The 24115-nt window shown below is 46.1% G+C and overlaps 1 protein-coding gene and 2 long non-coding RNA genes across 6 annotated transcripts in view; all 3 read left to right on the top strand.

Annotated features, from left to right (window-relative positions):
* LOC125918632 (uncharacterized) lies at window positions 1–8710 on the top strand. The gene is made up of 2 exons (XR_007456522.1): window positions 1–1990; window positions 2248–8710. It is a non-coding gene; the product is annotated as an uncharacterized LOC125918632 (long non-coding RNA).
* PIP4K2A (phosphatidylinositol-5-phosphate 4-kinase type 2 alpha) overlaps window positions 1–24115 on the top strand; it is a 183993-nt gene that overhangs the window by 9146 nt on the left and 150732 nt on the right. The gene's annotated exons all lie outside the window — the stretch shown is intronic.
* Window positions 12330–22900, top strand: LOC125918633 (uncharacterized). Its single transcript, XR_007456523.1, has 2 exons — window positions 12330–19721; window positions 20331–22900. It is a non-coding gene; the product is annotated as an uncharacterized LOC125918633 (long non-coding RNA).

Raw genomic sequence — 24115 nt, 5'->3', positions numbered from 1 at the left:
TTTCTTTCTTTCTTTCTTTCTTTCTTTCTTTCTTTCTTTCTTTCTTTCTGTGGTCCGCTATTGGTTTGATCTTTCTTTCTTTCTTTCTTTCTTTCTTTCTTTCTTTCCTAATGTAAGAGACACTATGCAAGACTCTTCGGATGCAGAAGGAATGTATTGTGGACCCTGCCTTTGAATTGCTCACAGCTTCAGGGGAAACAGACATATACATAGACGTATGTATAAATAATAGAGTATCAAGAATGCTGGGGGGGGAGGGAATTACATGGGTGGTCAGAATATAAATCTCATGAAGGAGACATTTGAGTGAAGGGATGAAGGAGGTGAAGGGGTTGGATATGAGGATATCTGGGGGAAGGGCATTTTAGGTAGCAGGAACAGCTTGTGCAAAGGCCCTGAGGCTGGTGCTGGCGGGGCATGTTTAGGAAACCGCAGGGAAGCCTGTGTGGCTGGAGCAGTGTGAGAAAGAGGGAAAGTGATAGGAGATGGGGGCAGGGACTGGAGTATGATTACTTCTGCCCAAGGCTCTCGGACAAGAGTTCAGGAGGCGCAGACATGGGCAGGGCTTTGAAGATGGGGTAGAATGTTCCTGCTGGAGAAGACAGGGAAAGGTGTATGTGGCCAAGGGAACAAACTGGTAAAAGTAAGCAGACTGTGTGGAGAACGGTGAGTGGTCTGGTATGACTGTGGCCCCAGGCCTTGCCACTCACGGAAGTGTGACGTACAGAATGGCGGCATCAGCCATCACCCAGGAGCCTGTTAGAAATGCAGAGTTGTGGGTTTCTTTGCAGACCTTCTGGGGCGGGATGTGCGTTGCAACAAGACAGGTGGTTTGTGAGCGCATGACAGTTTGAGAAGCTCTGGCTAGGGTAAGTCTTTGGTTTCAAACCCCGGGGTTCCTTGCAGGTGCCTCCAGCGCTAGTGGGAGGGGCCGAGCTGGTGGGGGGGATTTAGCCGCTACGGCAGCTTCCTCCAGAACAGCTTGTTTTTGTCATCATCGTCTTTTATGTGATTTTTTTTTAATAGTCTCCACGCCCAGCATGGGGCTTGAACTCACAGCCCTGAGATTAAGAGTTGCGTGCTTTACCGACTGAGCCATCCAGTGCCCCCTCATCATCATCTTTTTTGTTTTAAGTTTATTTATTTTGAGAGAGAGAAGGACAGAGAGAATCCCAAGCACACCCTGGGTTGTCAGCGCAGAGCCCGACGCGGGGCTCGATCCCACGAACTGTGAGCTCATGAGCTGAGCCGAAATCAAAAGCTGGACTCTCAACTGACTGAGCCACCCAGGCGCCCCTCATCATCACCTTTCAAAACATTTTTGATTGGAGGCACCGAATACGTACTGTGTATGTGTAAGGGCAGATAACGTACAGGGGGAAATGATTCTACAACCAAGAAGCTTGAAAACCACACAGGTAAATGATAGGGAATGTTTAGCAAATGGTAGAAAAGGTGGTTGCAGGTCAGATTTTAAAGGGCTCAGTAGCTGATGTTTGCCACTGAAAAACTCGACAACAGTTCTGATGAGGGCCACTGTAAAATGTACTGTAAAGCGTACTGTATGCTCTTTGAAACTGTTTCTTACCTTTTCTCTCTCCCTAACTTTCCCTCTAGCGTCTTCTCCCTTTACCCTCTTCCAGCTGGTAACCTTTAATGCTTTGGAAGACATTGGCCCAGGGGCGCCTGGGTAGCTCAGTCAGTTAAGCGTCCGACTTTGGCTCAGGTCCTGATCTCTCGGTTTGTGGGTTCCAGCCCCATGTCCGGCTCTGTGCCGACAGCTCAGAGCCTGGAGCCTGCCTCGGATCCTGTGTACTCTCTCTCTCTGCCCTTCCTCCGCTCATTCTCTGTCTCTCAAAAATGAATAAAAATGTAAAAAAAAAAAAAAAAAAATTTTTTTTTTTGTTTTTGTTTTAAAGAAGACATTGGCCCCATAGAAGCCCACTGACTTCCATTCTTCCCACCATGCAGTCTGCTAACTTTTGTTTTTGTTTTTGTTTTTTTTTTTAATTTTTTTTTCAACATTTTTTATTTATTTTTGGGACAGAGAGAAACAGAGCATGAACGGGGGAGGGGCAGAGAGAGAGGGAGACACAGAATCGGAAACAGGCTCCAGGCTCCGAGCCATCAGCCCAGAGCCTGACGCGGGGCTCGAACTCACGGACCGCGAGATCGTGACCTGGCTGAAGTCGGACGCTTAACCGACTGCGCCACCCAGGCGCCCCAAGTCTGCTAACTTTTGGACAGCTGAATGCCATTAGGCCAGAGACATGCTGGAGGGCCGCACCGTCCAGGTTGGAAGCCACTAGTCACACATGACTAATTCAATTGCATTGAATTAAAATAAAATCTGGAACGTTCAGTTTCTCTTACCGAGTGCCCCACAGCCACACGTGGGCAGTAGCTCCTGAGCGGGACGTTACATCCTCACGTTGGTGTCCACTCTGTTTCTCTGTTCCTTTTTCTAGCAGTTGCGCGGCCTTGTCTCCTGCTCCTGCCTCCTGTAATCTGTCTGTCGCTGCTGCCTCCCTCCCCTGCCATTCTCTCTCGAACCTGCTGTAGCCTCGGTTTCATTTCATCTTCCCCGCTGCAAGGAACCAGCACCAGCGATGCTCCTGGTTTCAGATCCCCAGGACCCCTTCTCGTGTCTTTTCCTGCTTTCCTTCGGCCTCACCCGCTACCCTCCTTAGGTACCTGACCAGCTTCCTCCTCCTTTACCCAACCTCTGAAAGCTGGAAGGTCCCAGGACTCTTTCCAGGGTCTTCTCTAACTAGGCACATTTTATCTACACGATCTTATTTAGTCTTGTGGCATTTCATGCTGATGACTAAGAAGTTTTTATCTTCAGCTCTGAGTCCCCTGCTGGGCTCCATATTCAGTTTCCTACCAGATACCTTCCCTCGAATGCCAAGCAGGCATCTCAGAAGTGACCCACACAGGGCTCTTCTCCTCCTCCCCTGCTGCTGCCTGCCCCAGGCCACTTTCTCCCCCCATCCGTGAACGGACCACCATCTCCCCGGCTGTTCAAGCCAAAAAAAACCTTGGTGCCGACCTTGATTCTTCTCGTGTTCTCACCACTACCATTTCCAAGTCCTGCGTATTTCTCTCTTTGCATATAAATTCCCTCTCTGCCGAAACACTGCAGGCCCGCCTGATTTCACCCTTGCCCTGTTTCACTTCAAATCCTCTATACTGGTAGCAGAGCGATCTCTCTGAAACATAAATGATATCCTGTCACTCCACTTCTTCAGTGAGAACCTTCCAGAAGCTTCGTGTTGCATCGTGAGTAAACCCCAGACTCTCCTCTGTGGTTTGCAAGGTCTTCCTGGCCCGGCCCCTGCTTCTTTCTTTGTCTCACCCCTTCCTGCTGTCTCCACGACTTGCTTGTTCCGGCCACGCTGGGCTTTTTCTGTTCCTTAAACAAGCCAAACTCGGGGCAGCCGCAGACCTTCCGCATTTACTTTCCTCTTTGGAATGTTCTTCCTTCAAGTCTTTGAATGGCTGTCATTTTAGTCTCCCAGCTAAAGGGCTGTCTTCTTGGATGGCCCCTCCAACTTCCTCCACTCATGTTACTCTTGTTTTCTCTGAGACACCTCACACCATCGGAAACTGAGTTGTTTACATGTTGATTACTTATTTCCCCCCAACTAAGATGTTCAATTCCACGGCAGACGAGGCTGCCTAATTTACTCGATCCCCGGACCTAGAACAGCGCCCGTTTGCAGTGGGCGCCCAGTAAATACCTACTGAAATGACTGGATGGAGCTGGATTCTGTAAACTGTAGGCCAGGAGTGCTCCGCTGGTATTCTGTGAGCCTCTCCACGTTCAACTTTCATCCACACGTAAAACTCATGTTTGCTATGATCGAGCACGGTATTTACAGCATTTTGCTGAGCGGGTTGGGCAGTGAGAGCGGGGGAACTTGGTGCAAGTCAGCGATAAGAGGTATGGGGTGAGCCCAAGCCGAGGCCAGAGAACGAGCTTTGTTTACAGCGGCGTGCAAGAGCTTTGCCTTGAGCACAGAGCAGAGACGGTGCAGCCAGTAAAGCACTTCTTTCGTAGAATGTCACGGTGTTGAAGGGCCACCAAGAGAATTGTGTGAAGACTGAATGCGTTCCCGAACAATCTGAGGTGCTATCGTAGAGAAGAGTGCACCGCAGTGTTCTTTCCGGTTTATTCCCTGTAGTTTGGGTCTTTTAATGACTTCAGGTATGCCTCTAAGAATTCTAGTATTCAGAAGCGTGCCATAAATTAAATTTGAGATTCTTTAACTGATGGAAAAATAGTGCTAATCCCAATATCCCGAATCTTTGTGGGTATTATTCCACTGTGTTGTATTTCTGCTGGTTCTTATTCATGGTGGGTCCTTCCCATATTTGCTTGGTTATTTTTGGCTATGAGCTGCTCATTTTCCTCAGACAATTACTTGGGGGGGAATTCTTTGAGTCTCAGGGTGAAAGTGTGTCCCTTTAGAGAGGATTGCTTGTCTTTGCCACGTGGCAAAAGGGGTGGCCAGGGGTGCTATAAATCAAGGCCATTTTGAACTAACTCACAGCTTGGAATTTTCTGAATGTCACGGTGATACAAATTTGGGCTGCAGTCCCCTGGGGGGAGTGAAATGGGTTTGTTTTTGATGTGTACTTACCCTGAGAGTGCAACCCTTTTGGATTCTAGCCTCAAGCAGAAAGGGTTTAGATCCCCACCCCACCCCTCCTTGGATAGGCTCTAGGCTCTGACTTCGGTTTATCTCAACCCTGGAGACCATCAGAGCCCTGAGGGCCAAAATGGCTTATGGGACTAAGCTGACTGCTCTTCCTTAGACTTTGGCAAGCTAACTCTTGCCTCCTCGGTGCTTTGGTGTCTTTAAGATCATGTTTAAAACACACTGTCTTCCTGGATGTTTAGTCGTTGCCAGCAGCAGTGTTGATCTCCAAAACCCCGTTCTACTCCACTAGCGGAAATAGAGATCAAGCGGCAGAGTTTCTCCATTGAGGGGAATGGCAGGCATTAAGGGACAGGTCAGAGCCTGCCATGGTCCTGGGGCAGGATCCTTCAGTCAGAGACTCCATGCCACGGGAGGAGAGACTCCCAGGGGGACACTGCGGTCCTGTGGGAGTGGCAGTAAAGACAAAGGGTGTGCCTGAGGGATGTTTTGGAAGTAAAATCAACTGGATTGGGTAGGAGGGAGTAGAGGACAGCTCTGGGGTTTCTGGCTTGGTTGCCTAAATAGTTTTCTTACCATTCTTGGTCTATTATTGTTACCTTTTGGGCGATTAGCCAACAGGAGTCTGTATTAACAGTGCTTATGTAACTAATATGTGGAAATGATTATATTTCTAATTTTGAACTTTTCACAGATGTTTCAATTTATAGATCAATCCAGCATTTGATGGATAACTCAGCATTTGATGTCCCCAATCTGAACAGAATCCTGAATTGTGGGGTTTTTTAAATTTTTTTTTTTTATGTTTATTTATTTTTGAGAGAGACAGAGAGAGAGAAAATGAGAATGAGTGGGGGTGGGGCAGAGAGAGGGAGACACAGAATCTGAAGCAGGCTCCAGGCTCTGAGCCGTCAGCACAGAGCCCGATGGGGGGCTTGAACCCACAAACCGTGAGATCATGGCGTGAGCTGAAGTTGGATGCTCAACCGACTGAGCCACCCAGACGCCCCTAGAGACTTTACACTCCTACAGGGAAGATGTGAACAAGGTGGTAAAATGGTATATTAACAGAAGGTTCATTTGGTTGTAAATGACAGTCAAGAAAGTCTGATGAGCTGAAGGAAAAATGGGGTTACTGGGTCACTCGTGGAGCAGAAGGGCAGGACCCTTAACTGAGCCTCACATAGGCTAAGACCCAAAGTGGCTCCTTTCCCACTGTCTGTCTGATCTTGGCGTCACTTTCTGCGAACCTTTTCCCTGAGGATGTTGTCGTTTCTCAGCTGCTTTATGGAAGTCGGCCCCACACAGCTTCTAAACTTATTTGTCCCCAGATCCAGGTCCTTTAAGATGGCAATTAGCCACTCTGCATCCTAACTTCGGATTTCTCAAGAGTGATAGAAAGGAGGAGGGGCAGAAAGGGAGTCGGTGGCCATCAGGTCCAGCCAGCTGTCACCACGGGGAGCCGGGCTGCCCATGGCACTTGAATGGAGCGGCCGGAGACAGTCCTCAAGCCTCGGAATCCTCCTGGGTAGCCCCCCTCCCCCCAGGTTGTGTGCACAGACAACAAAAGATTGATAAACCGCCCCGGGGGACAGGTAGTCCTATTTGAGTTGGATCTCGAAGAGTGAATTGTCATTAGCCTGGTGTAGAGACCAGCGACAACAGGTTGTTGGCAGAGTGAAAGGTATGTACAAAAGGCCTGCGTCATTTTCAGGGAACTGCTGAGCCTTTTGGGGGGGGAGGGTTCTATTACTCTTCCCGTCTTCTATTTTTATGGTCTTATTCATGTTGCATTCTTCCGTACGTATTTCTAGCGGCATTACTTCTGTTTGCATTAATTTCTTTAGGCTGGGATTAGAATCGTAGGTGCCAGACAGCCTAGCATTTCAGAGCGTAGCGTTATCTGGAGTTGCAATAAGCATGCTTCGTTTGTGTTTCCTCAGCCGGCACTTTGAGGAAGGTGTTCTGGACGACAGCCCCCCGGACGGCCTCTGTGGCATGGCACGTGACCATGCCCACACAGCCTGCCCGAGGGGGCCCGGGTGCCAGGGGCAGGTGTGGGCTGGAACCAGTACCGCCACCTGGGCACCCCGGCGAGGGGCTGCCTTGGCCAGAAACAGGCACCCTCTCCATAACTTGCCTGCACAGAGGAAGCTCCTTTTTCGATGTGCACAGAGGTGCCCTGGGTGCCAGCGGCTGCCCTGCTTTGCCCCGCTTTTCTCCGCTCACGCGTCCGAAATTCCTCACGTCCAGTTCGTGAGTGTTGGTGGCCTCGAGGAAGCTTTCTTTCAGGTGCTGCTCAGGCTGGACAGAAGAAAAGGGGATTTATGAAGTTCCCATACCGATTCGAACCTGCTTTAGGAAATGGGTCGTTATGCCGTCGTCTTTTCTGCTGCGCGCGTGTTTCTATAGTGCAAATTAGTTGACCCACGATTGGTAAATAGGGAGTGATGGCACACGCTGTGGACATTGGTGCATACGCAGCTTTCCGTGAGCGTGTCCCCGCTGAGGGCAGCGGATGCAACGGACACTAACAAACAGCCAGGGGCCGCAGCCCCGGTAGGACAGCAGGACTGCGCCCCTTACTCATCCCCGCTTCTTCCTCTGGACTCAACAGGTGCTCAGTCTTAGAAGTAGTAATTTTGTGGTTCTCCCCAATCTTTCTGCGTTTTGTCCTAATCTTTGTACCTTGCGAGCCCAGTCGGTTCTCACATTCTTTCCACGGGGTGATCTTCACAATTGTATTTTTATTATGTAGTCATTCATTTATCCAAGTTTATTTATTTTTGAGAGAGAGGGAGGGAGAGCATGGGGGAGGGGCAGAGAGAGAGGGGGACAGGGGATCCGAAGCAGGAGGCACATTGACAGCAGCGAGCCCGACGCGGGGCTTGAACCCACAAACCGTGAGACCATGACCTGAGCTGACGTGGGACGCTTAACCGACCGAGCCACCCAGGCACCCCCACAGTCGTATGTCTTTAAAAGATAAAGTCCATTCTGTATACAGTTGGAATCAAACAGTTTTGGAGACCCAAGTGTGTATTTTTAGCATTTTATTTGTTAAGTGTTCTGGTGATAGAATTCCATAGGTTTTCAGTGGTTTTCTTTGTGTACACAGAACTTAGTTTTTCAGAATACCAATCACACTATGACAGAAACGTGTGTATTTACAATTTTTGTCCCATAGCTCTATACCCAGGCTGGAATCCCCCTTTGCCCACACAACACGCGGTCCTTGTTATTGTTTTCTTCGCTGCCAGGGATAACCAGCTACAACGGCGATGGAAGCGTTACCGACTGAGTCATCCGTAGTCTTAAAAGTTTGGAGACCCATCTAAGCTACCGGAAACTTAATTTCTTTCTTTCTTTTTTTTTTTTAAGTTTATTTATTAATTTTGAGAGAGATGTGGGAGGGGCAGAGAGCGAGGGAGAGAGAACCCCAAGCAGGCTCCGTGCTGCCACCGCAGAGCCTGATGCAGGGCCTCGATCTCCCGAACCGAGAGAACATGACCTGAGCCTAAACCAGCAAGAGTCGGACGCTGAGCCACCCAGGTGCCCCTAAACTTAATTTCTTTGTGGTCCTCTTGAATTTCCTTAGTAATCCCCTTCCCGCCTGCCCACGCTGCTGTCCCACTGTCCTCTGCTCAGGTGCCTCTTGTGTTCACGTATCTTTCGCCAGGTCTGCCCTGACTCCTCAAGTTTCCATGGTCCCAGATTACCTGTCTCAATGTGCTGCTGACCAACCTTACGTTCTGGAAAATTTGCTGCAGCTGTCTTCTGGGCCCACAATCCCGAGAGGAAACTTTCTTTTCAACTGACCCCTCCCTCACAGAACCAGGCTTTTACGATAACATTAGGACTTGGAACGTGTTTCCTCTTAGAAACAAATAGCCAACTGAAAAATGAATGTCTGGAACGCAACCCATTCACAAATTGGATTCTGTCTGCACACAGATGAAAAGTTCAAATGCTTTGGCATAGAAAGAACTGTTCAGAAACAATTACGATAAACCCATAAGGCACTTGCTTTTTTTTTTTTTTTTTTTTTTTTTGGCACGTTGAGCCAGAGTAGGAGGACAGGGACAGGTTTAAGTTTAAAAGAAAAAAATAGGTTAGGGGCGCCTGGGTGGCCCAGACGGTTCAGCGTCCGCCTTCGGCTCAGGTCATAATCTCGCCGTCCGTGGGTTCGAGGCCCGCGTCAGGCTCGGTGCTGACAGCTCAGAGCTGGAGACCGCTTTGCATCCTGTGTCTCCCTCTCTCTCTGACGCTCCCCCGCTTGCACTGTCTCTCTCAAAAAATAAACAAACATTAAAGAATGTCTAGAGGCAATCCGTGTCAATGTTTCGATGTGTAGTTTCCATCCTTTTTTATTTGTTTATTTATTTATTTGTTTTAATTACTTTTTTAAAAAATATTTATTTATTTTTGAGACAGAGAGAGACAGAGCATGAATGGGGGAGGGGTAGAGACAGAGGGAGACACAGAATCTGAAACAGGCTCCAGGCTCTGAGCTGTCAGCTGACGCGGGGCTCGAATTCACAGACTGGGAGATCATGGCCTGAGCCGAAGTTGAACGCTTAACCGACTGAGCCACCCAGGCGGCCCTTCAATCCTTTTTTAAAGTCTCATTGAGATTATACTGTCCATCTACTTCGTCATATCGTTATGTATTCCTCGCAATGGTAATTTTTAATGACTGCCTAATAGTCTAATGAAGTTTTAATAGTCTATACATTCGTTCCATTTTTTTTGGGCTTCCATAAATAATGCTGCAGTCAACATCTCCCCATATAAACCTTTTTCCTTTTTTGGATAGCTTCCTTAGAACAGACTTGCCTTTTGAGGAATTATTTGGTCAGAGGATATGAGTATGTCAAGGCTCCCCTCCCGGTACATGTTGCCAAATTGCTCTCACAGAGGGCTGTTTATATAAATATATATTTTTAAAGGATGCTTTTAACCCGCTTACAGCCTCGTTTAGAGGCATTTTAGGTAGTTCAACATACGTGCAGCGTAGGGTTGGAAGACCAGCCGCCATGCTGTCCGTCTGTCTGTCCTCTAAGGAGAGCTGTGGTCAGTGACCCACCGATCACAATTTCGTTCTTCATTCAAGTTTAGAATCCTCAGGGTCTCCGAAACAGAAGGCTTTGTAATTTCCCTTTTTTTTTTTTAATGTTTATTTACATTGAGAGAGAGCAAGCGCATGCTTGCATGTATGCACCTGCGTTGGGGAGGGGCAGAGAGAGAGAGAGAGAGAGAGGCAGGGAGAGCATCCCAAGCAGGCTCCGTGCAGAGCCGGATGCAGGGCCCGAACTCATAAACCATGAGATTGTGACCTGAACCGAAATCAAGAGTAGGACGCTCAACCGACTGAGCCACCCAGGCGACCCCATCGTTTCCTTTTTTGCTTTTTTTTTTTTAAAAAAAAAAAACAAACAAACAAACACCACAAGACCAACTATATGCTTTCCTACAAGTCTGGGGTCTGGAAGTTGGGGTGGAGATAAGAGTAGGACAAGTCGTGGTCAGTTGGAAGCTGGTAACTTTTCAGGCAGAGTACTTGGATCCCAGAAGCGGGCCAGTGTCCTCTCTTTATGTTTGACTCAACTTCAACTGGCCGTGCTCTACGTAGCTTTTACCATACCCAGCCCTCTAGCATTTCCTGGCGGGTGACACGCCTGAAATAGAACACCGGGAATTTGTAGTTGGTTTCCCAGTCTTAGCACTTCACATGAGACCTGACCAGTGGATGATTCAGAAGGACCGCTACACTTCCTTCCGCTGCAGTCCGTGATTAGAATATATGTGTTTGCTCTTTAAAGGTTGAGTGCTCTCAGCCCTTGGTAGTCCTGTCCTTGGCTTGGAGCTCCGCTCTGTGTGCTGTCCCCTCTGCTCAGCATTATCTGATGTAAATACGTCAGTCACCTGTGCTGACTTCACAAACACCCTGCAGCCTGGCAAGGCCAGGCAGGGGAGGCGGAAGGTTCGGCCAGGTAGCTGTGAGCGCCCGGCTCCTTCCTTAGTTAACTCGTATTCCGAAAGGAGAAAGCCATGTAAGTTTTCCTTTGGACAGAAGTGAAGGAGTATATCGTGTAGTTTAATAAACAGTAAAAGAGTAAAATAAAAGAGTTTTAATAGATAATGAAAGAGTAAAATTCCCGGGGCACCTGGCTGGCTCAGTCAGAAGCACGTGTGACTCTTGATCTTGGGGTCGTGAGTTGGAGCCCCACTTGGCGGGGGGGGGGGGGGGGGGTAAAGATTACGTAAATAAATAAATATTTTAAAAAATACCAAAATTCCCTGTTTTAATATTTAACTCTTTTACGTAATATGGGAAGTAACATTTCTCTTTGGCTGAAGAGGAAGAGTGCTTGAGAACACTGAAGAAAATTGAAGGGACAAATGCGAAAGGAAAGGAAAGGTCATGCTTATAAACCACAGTCATCCAGATAAACGGTTATTCCCACTCTGTGTGTGGATGTGTTTTATTGTGACAGCGGTTAACTACGGTTGCCAGTTTTCAGAAGGCCTAAATTATGGACTATTTCAGATGGATGTGGGCTTTAAAATTAGTCCCTGGATAATGTGTTTCTTTTAAAATTGAACCTTAATTGATTTTTATTTTTTAAAGCTTGAATTAAGTAGAAAATTAAGGGCCTTTTATCAAAAGATGGTAATGTATATTTAACTCAGATGATTACTTAATAGAGAATTATTCCTATCCTATTATTATTTTAAAATATTAACTGACACAAAAAGCCATAAATATTACATTTTGTTAAAAAAGTCTCTTTAATTTATGTTTTAAGAGTCACAGACCATTTTTTTTTTTAAGTTTATTTATTTTGAGGGGGGAGGGGCAGAGAAGAGAGAGAATCCCATGCAGATTCCAAGCTGTCAGCACAGAGCCCATTGTGGGACTTGAACCCACGAACCTTGAGATCATGACCTGAGCTGAAACCGAGAGTCGGATGCCTAACTGGCTGAGCCCCCCCAGGAGCCCCTAAAAGTCACGACCATTCTGAATGGTCTTGGAAAGTGTGTTGAGTGAGAACATAGCCAGGATGACTTTTCGATATTGATAAATTAACTGCAATTTTTCACTGATTTCAAAATAAGAGCTTTTTAGAATTACGAATATAAATCTTTTATGTTCTGTTTTTAAGAAAGTACTTGTTTCCTTATGTGAGACATTTCTGCAAGAGTTCAAGAAAGCTTCCGTACAGATTGTTTTCCACTTAACCAGAGTGGCCAAATACTGTTTCAGAACAAATTTATTCCCATCTCTGAACCTCCAGAACAAGAGACCATTTAAGAATTCATTTCTACTTGGTTATTTACCGCAAGAAAAGGCTGTTCTGATGGCGTGTGGAGTAGTCCAAAATAAGAGTTGTGCCAGAAACGTTTACTTACAACCATTGGGTATACCAGCTGAGGAGAGACCCTTTTATCCTGTTTCCTTACAAACCAAAACCAAAACACAGGTCTTTTCTTATCATAAACAAATTGGAAAGAATATAGATATCCATTAGTGTGATATGTTTGGGGTTAAATGAAATGATGCATCCGTGTACTGAAATACATTGTAACTCTTACACATGCTTATGGACTTCAGTGTCACCGCTGTGTAAAAACTGTGAAGGGTTGAGTGCGGAGAGACCTGTGTTTTAAAACATTACAGGTCTCTCTGAGGGGGGGAGGGAATCATAGGTGATTTTTTTTTTTTTTTTTTTTTTTTTACTTTCTACTTACATATTTCTATAGTTTGACTTTTTTTAAATGTTGAACATGTGGTATTTACAATTAGGAAAACAAGATGTGCTCTTAGGTATGGTGGATGGGAAGAAATCTTTTACAGATTGAATTTGGATAGGCAGAAATAATTGCATATTTCCGTTTGTGAAATAGATATATTTACTTGATATAAAGGATTTTTTTTTTTTTTGGTGTGTGGGGGGGTAGCCATCCCAGGAAGTCCCTGGATTATAAAGCATTATTGATTGTTTTGGGAGAAACTGTGAAGTGACAAATGATTCTGAAAGTTGTTACTTTTGGTGAGCATGGGAGAAACAGAGATAAACTCGAGTGATTATCACTAATTTTCTTATAGGTATCCAAGTGTTTTTTTTGAACTTTTTAAAAGTTTATTTTATTTCTTATATTTTTTATATTTTATATAAAGTATATATTTATTTTGAAAGAGAGAGGGAGACAGATCTCCAGCAGTGGAGAGGCAGAGAGAGAGGGAGAGAGAAAAAAATCCCAAGCACTGTCAGTGCTGAGCCTGATGTGGGGCTCGAACTCATGAACCACGAGATCATGACCTGAGCTGAAGTTGGGGTGCTTAACCAAGCCACCCAGGTGCCCCTAGAACACAACGAATTTTTTTAAGTTTATTTCCTTATTTTTGAGAGAGACAGAGACTGTGTGAGTGGGGGAGGGGCAGAGAGAGAGAGGGAGAGAGAGAGAATCCCAAGCAGGCTCTGCACTGTCAGCGCAGAGCCCTATGTGGAGCTCAAATCCATGAACCGTGAGATCGTGACCTGAGCGGAAACCGAGAGTCAGATGCCTAACCAACTGAGCCACCCAAGTGGCCCGAACACAAAGAAGTTTTAAAGATGCATTAAAGATAAAATGAGTATTAACAGCCAAAATCTTGCTCTTGTTAAGAACGTTATTGTTACGTGTTTTAATTTTTTTTTAATTTTAATTATTTTTTGAAATGTTTACTTATTTCTCTTGAGAGAGAGTGTGAGCAGGGGAGGGGCAGAAAGAGGGGGAGAGAGAGAATCCCAAGCAGGTTCTGCGCTGTTAGTGCTGGGGGGTGGGGGGGGGGCTCGATCCCACGAACAGTCAGACCATGACCTGAGCCCAGATCAACATTTGGGCACTTAACTCACCGAGCCATCCAGTTGCCCCAATTTTTATTATTTTTTTAAAGTTTATTAAATAATCTCTACACCCAACATGGGGCTTTAATGACCTGAGATCAAGAGTTATGCGCTCTCCCAGCTGAGCCAGCCAGGCCCCCCATGTATTTTTAAATGAAAGTATACGGATGAATTTCTGTCTTTGTTTCTTTCTTGTTAGTTGCGAGAGTGGAGGAGGGAGAGGGAGACAGAGAATCCCTATCAGGCTCCCTGCTGTCCACGTAGAGCCCCACTCGGGCTTCAGTCTCTCCAACCGTGAGATCTTGACATGAGTTGAAACCATGAGTCCAAGCGCTTAGCCGACTGAGCCATCCAGGCGTCCTGTGTCATTGTTTTTAAAAATCTTTGTGACCAGTCTGCGATTTGACAAGTGTGGTTCTACATTCAACTTATTTTGTTATTTGGCTTGAAAACTCATAAGAGCTAAAAAAAAAAAAAAAAGTTATCTCACCGAGATACGTTGATCCAAATAAATAGTTGAAGTTCATTAACGACTATATTTATTAACCAGCAAATTTCATTTTCAAACCATCTACCAGTTATGCAGAACATTTGGTTACAATTTGGTGAATTTCCTTTTTTCCCTGATCTCATTAAATTCCCGAAAAATGTATTTCAGTTTATATTAATAATGATGGTGGAGGGTTGAAATACACTTTTTACATTCACTGACATTTTTAAAATGGATTAGAAAACTGTTTCTAAGTTCTCTGTAAATACAAAAGCACCCCTTTTCAAATTGCCGTCTCCGTAATACGAGTTTCTTTCCAAAAAGCAGTTATTTTCTTTAACTTTTTAGAACCTCATCTTTACCTTGAAGGGACTAAGTAAAAGCTCATTTAAAAATATCCTCCAAGGGGCGCCTGGGTGGCTCAGTCGGTTAAGCGTCTGACTTTGGCTCAGGTCATGATCTCACGGTCTGTGAGTTCGAGCCCTGCGTCGGGCTCTGTGCTGACAGCTCAGAGCCTGGAGTCCGTTTCAGATTCTGTGTCTCCCTCTCTCTCTGCCCCTCCCCTGTTCATGCTCTGTCTCTCTCTCTGTCTCAAAAATAAATAAACATTAAAAAAAATTAAAAAATAAAAATAAAAAAAATAAAAATATCCTCCAGGTAGCATATTAGTGACGGCTACTTGTGATCATGGAGTAGGTCAGTAAATTTAGAACAGGTTGTATTTACATAAAAGAAGAATATGTTAATCATCCTTAAGACAATTCTTAAATTTTTTTTTTTTTAACGTTTATTTATTTTTGAGACAGAGAGAGACAGAGCATGAACAGGGGAGGGTCACAGAGAGAAGGAGACACAGAATCTGAAACAGGCTCCAGGCTCTGAGCTGTCAGCACAGAGCCCGACGCAGGGCTCGAACCCACGGACTGTGAGATCATGACCTGAGCCGAAGTCGGACGCTTAACCGACTGAGCCACCCGGGCGCCCCAAGACAATTCTTTTATGTATTTTGCCATGAGAAAACTAGAACAGCTCTGGATGGTATAAAATATTTTTGTGGTCACTCCCACCTCATTACTTAAAGTTTGCGTGTGTGTGTTTTTTAAGTTTTATTTATTTATTTCGAGAGAGAGCACGAGCAGGGGAGGGGCAGAGAGAGAGGGAGAAAGAGAGAATCCCAAGCAGGCTCTGCACTGTCAGCATGGAGTCCGGTGCGGGGCTCAAACTCACAAACCATGAGATCATGACCTGAACCAAAACCAAGAGTTGGATGCTTGCCGGACTGAGCCACCCAGGCACCCCAGTTGTGTTTTTTCTACCACATAGATGACATCCTACCATAAATAAACTGCGCAGATGATGGGGACCATCTTGCATGTGAATCCAAACGAGGGCGCCGGTGTTGATGTAAGAGGCATTTCTTTTCCATCAAAGATAAAAAATAGAGGCACCTGGGTTACCCAGTTGGTTAAGCACCTGACTTCGGCTCAGTTTATGACCTCGAGGTCCGTGAGTCCGAGCCCCATGTCGGGCTCCGTGCTGACAGCTCAGAGCCTGCAACCTGCTTCAGATTCTGTGTCTCCCTCTCTCTCTATCCCTCCCCCGCTCGCACTCTGTCTCTCTCAACAATAAACATTAAAAAAAAATGTTTTTAAAAGAAGATTAAAAAATGACCATAAATGCACATTCTGAGAGTTTCTCCCCAAACCCAGCAGATCGTCTTGCTTACTCCTCCCACCCTCCCCGCCGCGTACACATCCCTTAGGAGATTCTCCACGCAGTATGTATGTGATGGAGTGACTCCGGATTTGCACCTTTTCATCAGGTTCTCTTCATTTCTTAGATTCTGTTTCCAAAAAAATCAGAAAATCTGCTTAGAACCAGATGCTACTTGTGATCCCCACCCCCACCCCCCCTCTTCCTTCATCTTATTCATGAGAAAACAGGCATTGAGAAAGAGATCGTCTTCAGATGGGACTAGAATCACGTCTCCCTGGCCAGCACTGGGCTGCTCTGTGTCAGTTCGTCTCCGGGTCGTGTATACATGACCCACCGCTACCCAGACGAGCTAGTGGAAACCTGTTGATACCTGACTTCCTAAAGACTAATTTCCTTCTCAAATCTCCCTGCTCTGTTCTTTTGCTTCCCAAGCATATGGCCTTGAAATCCTCTTTCTTTTTCTTTTTCCGTCCTTTTCATCACAGACACATGCTTCGTCTAGATATTACTGAAATGTGAAGAATACTCCGAAGCAGAGTCTCATTTCCTGAGAAGTAGCCTTCTAAGTGAATCAAGATGCAATACAGAATCACTCTGTTTTTAGTGATGAAGGTGAAATCTTTATAACCTGTCTGCCCTCCAGAAGTCCCCGAGACTTAACAAGGAAGGTGTAGATAAAATAGAACAAACACCGAACACGGTAAAAAAAATATCAAATTGTAAAGAAGGAGAGGGAAATATATATTTACCATAACATTGTGCACAGTCCTGGTTAAGGACCTTGACATTTGAACTTGACTTCTTTAGGAGCCACGACAAAGCTGTGACAGAACTATCCTTGTCTCCTACCAGGACGAACACTGGTTTCATTTTCACCGCCCGGTTCTGAGGGAAGTTTGCTGTTAGAGGGCATTAGACAGGAAAATGAATTTTTGTGGAATTCGGTGAAGGCCATGGGCGAAAATGTGACCCGGGGCTGGGGACTCAGGATGACTTAGCCCAGGTGTATGGCCTTTTCCTAATCTGGCTTTATACCAAGACAAGGCTTGAATAAATAATGCAAGAATCAGTTTTTCCCGTCTGGCTTGGTGATGAATTGAGGTCATTATTGAGTGCCTAACGGATGCGTTTTCTGCATCGTCGACTGAAAGAGGATTCACATGCTGCAGAATTAGTACCTCGGAATGGAGTTCGCGAAGGCCGTGTTGTATTGGGTGAAAGGAGAATCTGCCTTCATAATCAAGGGCCCCCTCTGTCTAGCGGAAGGTCACAGGCAGGACCTGGGTGTTTCTCAGAAGCATTCCTCAGTAGTACTCAGAGCCCCCAGACCCTGAGCTGTCTGAGCAGGGACGACAGTGTTTAGGATAAGAGATAATAAAGAGCTACCCTTAGGATAGAAGACTCTAAAGACAGCTTCCATGATGTGTTTCTTTAGAAGCATCTTCCACCCCATGCTTTTCCTCAGACCCTCTGGTATAGATTTGGGACTCTTTTCTGTTGGCTGGGACACTGACTGTGCAGTGCCACATGGTCCAGACCCCCATGACGGGAAACGCAGGTTCCTCGACTCTAGTCCTAAGCTGCTCTCCGCAACTCTTCCCGCTCACTAGTCATTGGAAACGACATAAGGAAGGTTTCTGAGAAGTTGTGCCGCCCTGAAGTGTGTTCTTGAGAGTCAGGGGCTGAAGCCCTGTCCGTCAGATATCTGCTGAGCGCCGGCTCCCCCTCTGGCAGGAGCTTCCACCTGGAACCGTTGGAAACGACACCCAAATGTGGCAGGAACGGGTGAGCCGCGTCATCGTTTGTGGACGCAGGGAGGGCATACATAAACAATGACCAGTTTTAAGTGCCACGGTCTCTCTGCTTTACACAAATGACATTTAAGGGCATAGGTTTTATGATGAGAAGTAGGGAGTCGAAGTTTAAAAACTCACTGACAAGTTTTATGAAACCTGGGGGGAACCTCCCACTCGTCTCGTACGACAATCCGATCTATATGTAAAGAAAGACACAATACCACAACGGAAATCAATAATCCTGAGAGGAGGAGAAGGAACAAGAGAATACAAATAAATCTGGGGCGGGGGCGCCTGGGTGGCTCCGTCGGTTAAGCGTCCGACTTCGTCTCAGGTCACGATCTCGCGGTCCGTGAGTTCGAGCCCCGCGTCGGGCTCCGTGCTGACAGCTCAGAGCCTGGAGCCTGCTTCCGATTCTGCATCTCCCTGTCTCTCTGTCCCTCACCTACTTGCACTCTGTCTCTCTCTGTCTCCCAAAAATAAATGAATGCTAAAAAAAAAAATTAAAAAGAAAAAGAATAACTCTGGGGTTTTTCGTATCTAGAAGTGAAGAAAAAAGTTTGGTATCTGGAAAGGCACTCAAGGTTTATTACCTATAAGGCCCTGGGAGACGGTGCAGGTTTTCAGGAGGTCAGATGACAAGGACAAGGGAAGGCACGAGTCCGATGGAGCCGGGCTGCAGGAGAGGTGGCTGGGGAGGAGCTCTGAGCTCAGCTGGTCACAGCCGCCATCCTGAGGCGACCAGAGTAAAATAGAGCGTCACGGCCTGGGCTCCGTTGCTGCCATTTGGCACAGACACATAGCACTGTTGTTTGAGTCCCAGCATCTCTGCAGGCTTTCCCCAAACCATTCCATTTTCTTGTGTGCGTGTGTGTTTAAGGTTTTATTTTTAAGTAATCTCTGCTCCCAACGTGGGGCTCGAACCCCCACCCCCCACCCAGATCAGGAGTCACAGGCTCCACCGACTGAACCAGCCAGGTGCCCCTCATTTTCTTGTTTGCAAAATGGGGATCCCACCTCTTCAGCCTCCCTCAGGGCGTTCTGTGGGGACCGCATGAGTGACATTTGCTTGAGGATGAGGACGTTTTCATCCTTCAGTGTGGACCAAGTGCCAGGACAAGGGGGCTGGTAGAAATGTTTGCTCCCGTGCCCCACGGCCAGTTTATGCCCCACTGCTCTCTTCTTTGCATTGGACGCCTGGGTCACATTTTTTGGTTGGCATTGGACCGGAGCTGTTTCAGATTCGAACGCTTCATTTGTCTTGGACAAGTTATTTATCCTTTCAAGCTCAGTCTTGTCATCTGTAAAATGGGTTTGGTATTTCTTGCCATGTTGTTACGAGGACAAAAGGAGATAAGGAATATGAAAGCATCTGGGGGCGCCTGAGTGGCTCAGTCGGTTGAGTGTCTGACTTCGGCTCAGGTCATGATCTCGCAGTTCGTGGGTTCGAGCCCCACGTCAGGCTCTGTGCTGACAGCTCGGAGCCTGGAACCTGCTTCGGATTCTGTCTCCCTCTCTCTCTGCCCCTCCCCTTTTCACACTCTGTCTCTCTCTCTCTCTCTCTCTCAAAAATAAACAAACATTAAAAATAAACTTAAAAAAAATAACAACAAAAAATAAAATAAAAGCATCTGGCAGAATTAGTAGTCATGGCACATTCAGTAAATGTTAGGTTTTCTCCCCTTTTTCTGTAGTTGTGCCCTTGGAAGAAAAATTCCCTTGAAAGAGAAGTGACTTCAGTTTTGTGTCAGTGTCTTCCATAAAGGGAGAAACAAAAATCTTTCAAAATTTTATTTAAAATATTCAACTGATGGAAAACACATGACGATAGTAAATAATCTTGGGGCTCCTGGCTGCGCAGTCAGAAGAGCATGCAACTCTTGATCTCTGGGTCGTGTGAGCCCCATGTTGGCTGTAGAAATTACTTAAATAAATAAAACTTAAAAAAAAAAAGAGAGAGTAAGTAATGTTAAAGGTTTCCGGTTTGGGGAGCCCTAGCGATTTAAACGTGACCTGATGCTTTCTTGCAGACTTGGGCCGGGTGGTCCGGCTTAGTGCCTGAGCTCTGACTTAGGAGCGAGACTGATGGGGTCCCACCAGTTGCCAGCTCTATGACCTTGGAGAAGTTCACCTGTCTGTGCCTCAGTTTCCTCTTTTGTACGAGGTGGGTAGGACCAGTACCCACCTCACAGGGTTGTCCCTCTATTCCAGGAAGGTAGTTTTGAGGATTAAATGAGTTAATCTACATAAAAACCCCCAAGAACAGTGCCTGTCGCTGTTACTTCTGTTTATTATTACCGGCATAATTCTGTTGCTGTTGTCGATCTAATGCTAATAAGGTCAAGACCGGTGCAAGTTTCAAGAGATAATTAATTGAATAAAATATTTTCTTGGGATAAGCAATTATGGCCTTTTTCTTTCTTCCTTCCTTCCTTCCCTCCTTCCTTCCTTCCTTCCTTCCTTCCTTCCTTCCTCCTTTCTTGCTTTCTTGCTTTCTTGCTTTATCCAGGGCTCAAGTATTTGAATGAGTGGTGAGCCAGTCCTGGCCTTACTCACTGATGCCCGAAGAGTGATCTGTCTCCTCTGACGTGAGCATGTAGCTCAAGAAAGGCTCGAGGCAGCCAGTGAAGATGCCGCAGGGTGTCTGTGGCCACACAGTCCGTTTTCAGGGGGTTGTGCTCGTTCGGGTGGCTCTCGTGTTCCGAGGTGGCACTTCGATGCGCTGTTTCCATTTCCAATCGGAAGCCCTGTCTTCCTTCTTTGTTGTTTGCAGAGAAACGCGCGCCTCTGTCTCATCTGGGTCGGCTTGTATTCGAGGAGCTTCGTGGGGATAGGAGAGCTTCGCCTTTGGTGAGGGAAGCACTTCGTGCTTTTGGTGACCTGCAGGTCCCCCACCGGGTGCTGTCACTACTACTGAAGACATTCGTCATCGTGACAGGTGGTTCTCCGCTCTGTGCCTGGTGCCCGAGACCCTGTGCAGGCCGCTTAGAGGGGATCCTTCGTTTTAAGTCTCTACAGAGTGCCGTTCTCTACGGATACTGTATTTCAACTCTTTTGTGTCCATGGTTTCAAAATTTTCCACTCACACTGCTCTTTTGACGTGTTCAGGAAACGGTCGTCTTTTTGGCGCTTCTAATTCTTTCCATTTTCGTGGACCCCTCGTTCATCTCTAATAAAATGTGAGCTGTATTTATCTGAAAATTTAAAATTGAGATGTTACTAGGCTACTTGTGACCGCACTCTCTTTTGTTCGTAGATTAAAACAGAAAGAAGAGGGGCGTCTTGGTGGCCCAGTCGGTTAAGCGTCTGATTTTTCATTTTGGCTCAGGTCGTGATCTCACGGTCCTGAGATGGAGATTGTCTCTTTCCCGGAGCACCTGGGTGGCTCAGTCGGTTGAGTGTTCGACTCAGATCACGATCTCGTGGTTAGTGAGTTCGAGCCCCACATCGGGCTCGCTGCTGTCGGGGCAGAGCCCACTTCGGATCCTCTGTCCTCTTCTCTCTGCCCCTCCTCTGCTCATATGTACTTCTTTCTCTCTCTCTCAAAAATAAATGAACATAAAAAAAAAAAAGAGATTCTCTCTCTCTCTCCCTTTCTCTCTCTGCCGCTGCTCCCTCTCTCTCAAGGAAAAAAATAAATAAAACAGAAAGAAGGGCTTCCTTTCTTCAATTATTGATTAACTCCTTAATATAGAAGGGACATAATATAAATAAATACAATATAAATAAATGTAGAAGGGACTCCTGAATATAGAAGGACTGACAGGGAGAAACTTGTCTCTTTGACCCCTGCTGATATCCCTTTTCAGATCTCTGAAAGAAACCCAGAGGTTCGGAGTCCTCTCCCCCCAATTCATTTGTGAGATTCAAGTCAGATGTAGGATGTGTAAGCATTCGGGAGATTAGATTTCCTTCAGTAGATAAGAACCACTCTCTAGAAGTTCCAGTTGTTTAAGGATGCAGTCAGCTGCCTTTGGGAATAATGAGTTTCCTGTTCCTGAAATTATCCGAGTATGTGCTGGGTCAGCACGTTTCAAAGTCTCTTTTCCACAGTGGTAGACAAGATGGATAAACATTCACAATCAGAGCACACTCCCATGGGCAGAGTCGGGTTTGGGCAGCATTCCTGACACGCCAGCTATAAGTCCACCCCCTCCCCCTCACTCAAGAACGAAAGGGATGCCGCACCCGTGAATCTATTTACACTCATATATAAAAAGTAAGTATCGTTACTTACTCTCTTGGTATTGAAGGACCAAGAACACGGTTGATAACGAAGTATGGCTCAGCTACCAACGTGTGTGACTGGAGTTGACACGGACTGGCCCCAAGTCCTGCTGTTGTCTGGAGGCACCAGTCCCCAGGTGGGTGATAGGATTAGGCAGCGTGTAGCTTTTTAAATCCTGAGACTTTGATTCTGTGTCGTGACCAAAATTGCTCAAGAATTTTCTTTCTTTTTTTTTTAAAAAATTTTTTTTTAATGTTATATATTTTTAAGAGAGAGAGAGAGACAAAGAGAGCTTGAGTAGAGGAAGGCAGAGAGAGAGAGGGAGACACAGAATCTGAAGCAGGCTTCAGGCTCTGAGCTGTCAGCACAGAGCCTGACGTGGGGCTCGAACTCACGAACGGTGAAGTCGTGACCTGAGCTGAAGTCGGATGCTTAACCGACTGAGCCACCCAGGCACGCCGAGGAGATTTTCTTCCTAATGACTCACTTTTGGTCTGAAATTTATTACAGTTGGTAAGTAGGGTTCAGAGACATAAAGACTTCAATTCTCAGGTCCTATCCCACTCTGCCTATTTAGCAGTAAGTACTAGACCTTATAGTAAATACCAAAAACATTGGGTCAAAAGAAAAAACCAAAATCAGTTGAAGAGTATGCACGCGTACTTTGTTAATAAACTCCTCTTAAAAATTATATGCGTAGGAGCTCTCATGCTATATAATTATACATTATAATTTCATTCCATAATTTTAAGCACTCAAAGCAGAACCGTTGTTTTAAAGGTTTCTTTTTTTTAAAGTTTATTATTTATTTTGAGAGAGAGAGAGAACATGCGCACACGTGAGGAAGGGGCAGAGAGAAAGGGAGAGAGAGAATCTCAAGCAGGCCCCACACTTTCATCATGGAGCCCAGTGCAAAATTCGAACCCGCGAACTGTGAGGTCATGACCCGAGTGGACACCAAGAGTTGGGTGCTCCACTGACTGAGCCACCCACACGCCCCAAAGCAGAACCATTCTGAGAATCAAAATCCTTTGGCAAATATAAACCTTAGAATTCTTACAAATAGATACATGGCCTCTTTGCCGTAGTTGACCTTGAATGACAAGATTGTCACCAGGAATGAGGTTTCTCTCTTTGTGTCTGTCCCGCAAGCATGAAAATAATCCTCACTGACCCGCTGTTTTGCGAGGCTGGACACTTGCCGAGAATAGCTGACGACGCAAGAAGAGAAGCAGCTGTGCACGGGGAGCCGAAGCGGGGCGGCCGTGAGCAGGATGGGCGTTAAGGAATGCTGGGAAGACACACCCGCGTACAACTCGAAATGGTTTGGCAGGGCAGCAAAATGCTAGGGAGCAGCAGTAACGGACTGGGCGTTTTCCCAGAAGTCTTCAGAGAACCCAGTGGCACTTCACAAATGGTCACCCTGCCATATGCGTGGGGCATCATGACGGTTTCTAGCAGGTGGCTCTGCTTGCACGGGTGACGCATCAGGAGACTGTGGTGCCCTGTAGACCAAGGATCTTTTTCATACCAGGGCGCTTGAGCTGATGCTGTATATTGGGAGGGAGCTTCAGGTTTTCTGATAAACATAAGTTATGTTTCGTTAAGACGGGGTTTTGTTTTGAGGTGGGAAATACCTGTAAGAGGACAAGGAGAGCCGGTGGGTATAATTTTTTATTGTGAATGTGAGATGTACGTAAAAGAGTGCAATGACACACACAAGTACAGTTCAAGGAATACTGGTGAAACACATTGCATGTAAGCTTTTTTGGGAGGGCACAGAGAGAGATGCTTTAAAAGGTTTTTTGACAGTTTCCTTTGGACTGGCTAGGAGAAAAATCGAAGAATGGGGCAAAGGATATTTGTTGCCGATGGGCTGTTGATACCATAGATTTTGATGCTGGTTTTTCATTTAAAAAGCCCCAATTAGTAGTATCTTTGAGATTGGCTAAGTTTACTTTTTTTTTTGAGAGAGAGTATGTGTGAGCAGGGGAGAGGGGCGTGTGGGGGGGAGTTGGGAGACAATCTTTTTTTTTTTTTTTTTAATGTTTATGTATTTATTTTGAGAGAGTGGGCATGTTAGTGGGGGAGGGGCAGAGACAGAGAATCAATCCCAAGCAGGCTCCACGCTATCAGCGAGGAGCCCAACGCAGGGCTCGATCCCACAAATCGTGAGACCGTGACCCGAGCCAGAATCGAATCAGATGCTTACCCGCTTGAGCCACCCAGGCACCGTGAGAGAGAGTGAATCTTCAGGCTCCACACTCTGCAAGGAGCGTGATGTGTGGGGCTGGATCCCACGACCCTGGCGGGGATCATGACCTGAAATC

The sequence above is a fragment of the Panthera uncia genome, chromosome B4 (genome assembly GCF_023721935.1).
Source record: "Panthera uncia isolate 11264 chromosome B4, Puncia_PCG_1.0, whole genome shotgun sequence".
In the NCBI taxonomy this organism is placed as follows: Eukaryota; Metazoa; Chordata; class Mammalia; order Carnivora; family Felidae; genus Panthera; species Panthera uncia.
The sequence above is the reverse complement of the archived record's forward strand: the minus strand, read 5'-3'. Positions and strand labels throughout refer to the sequence as shown.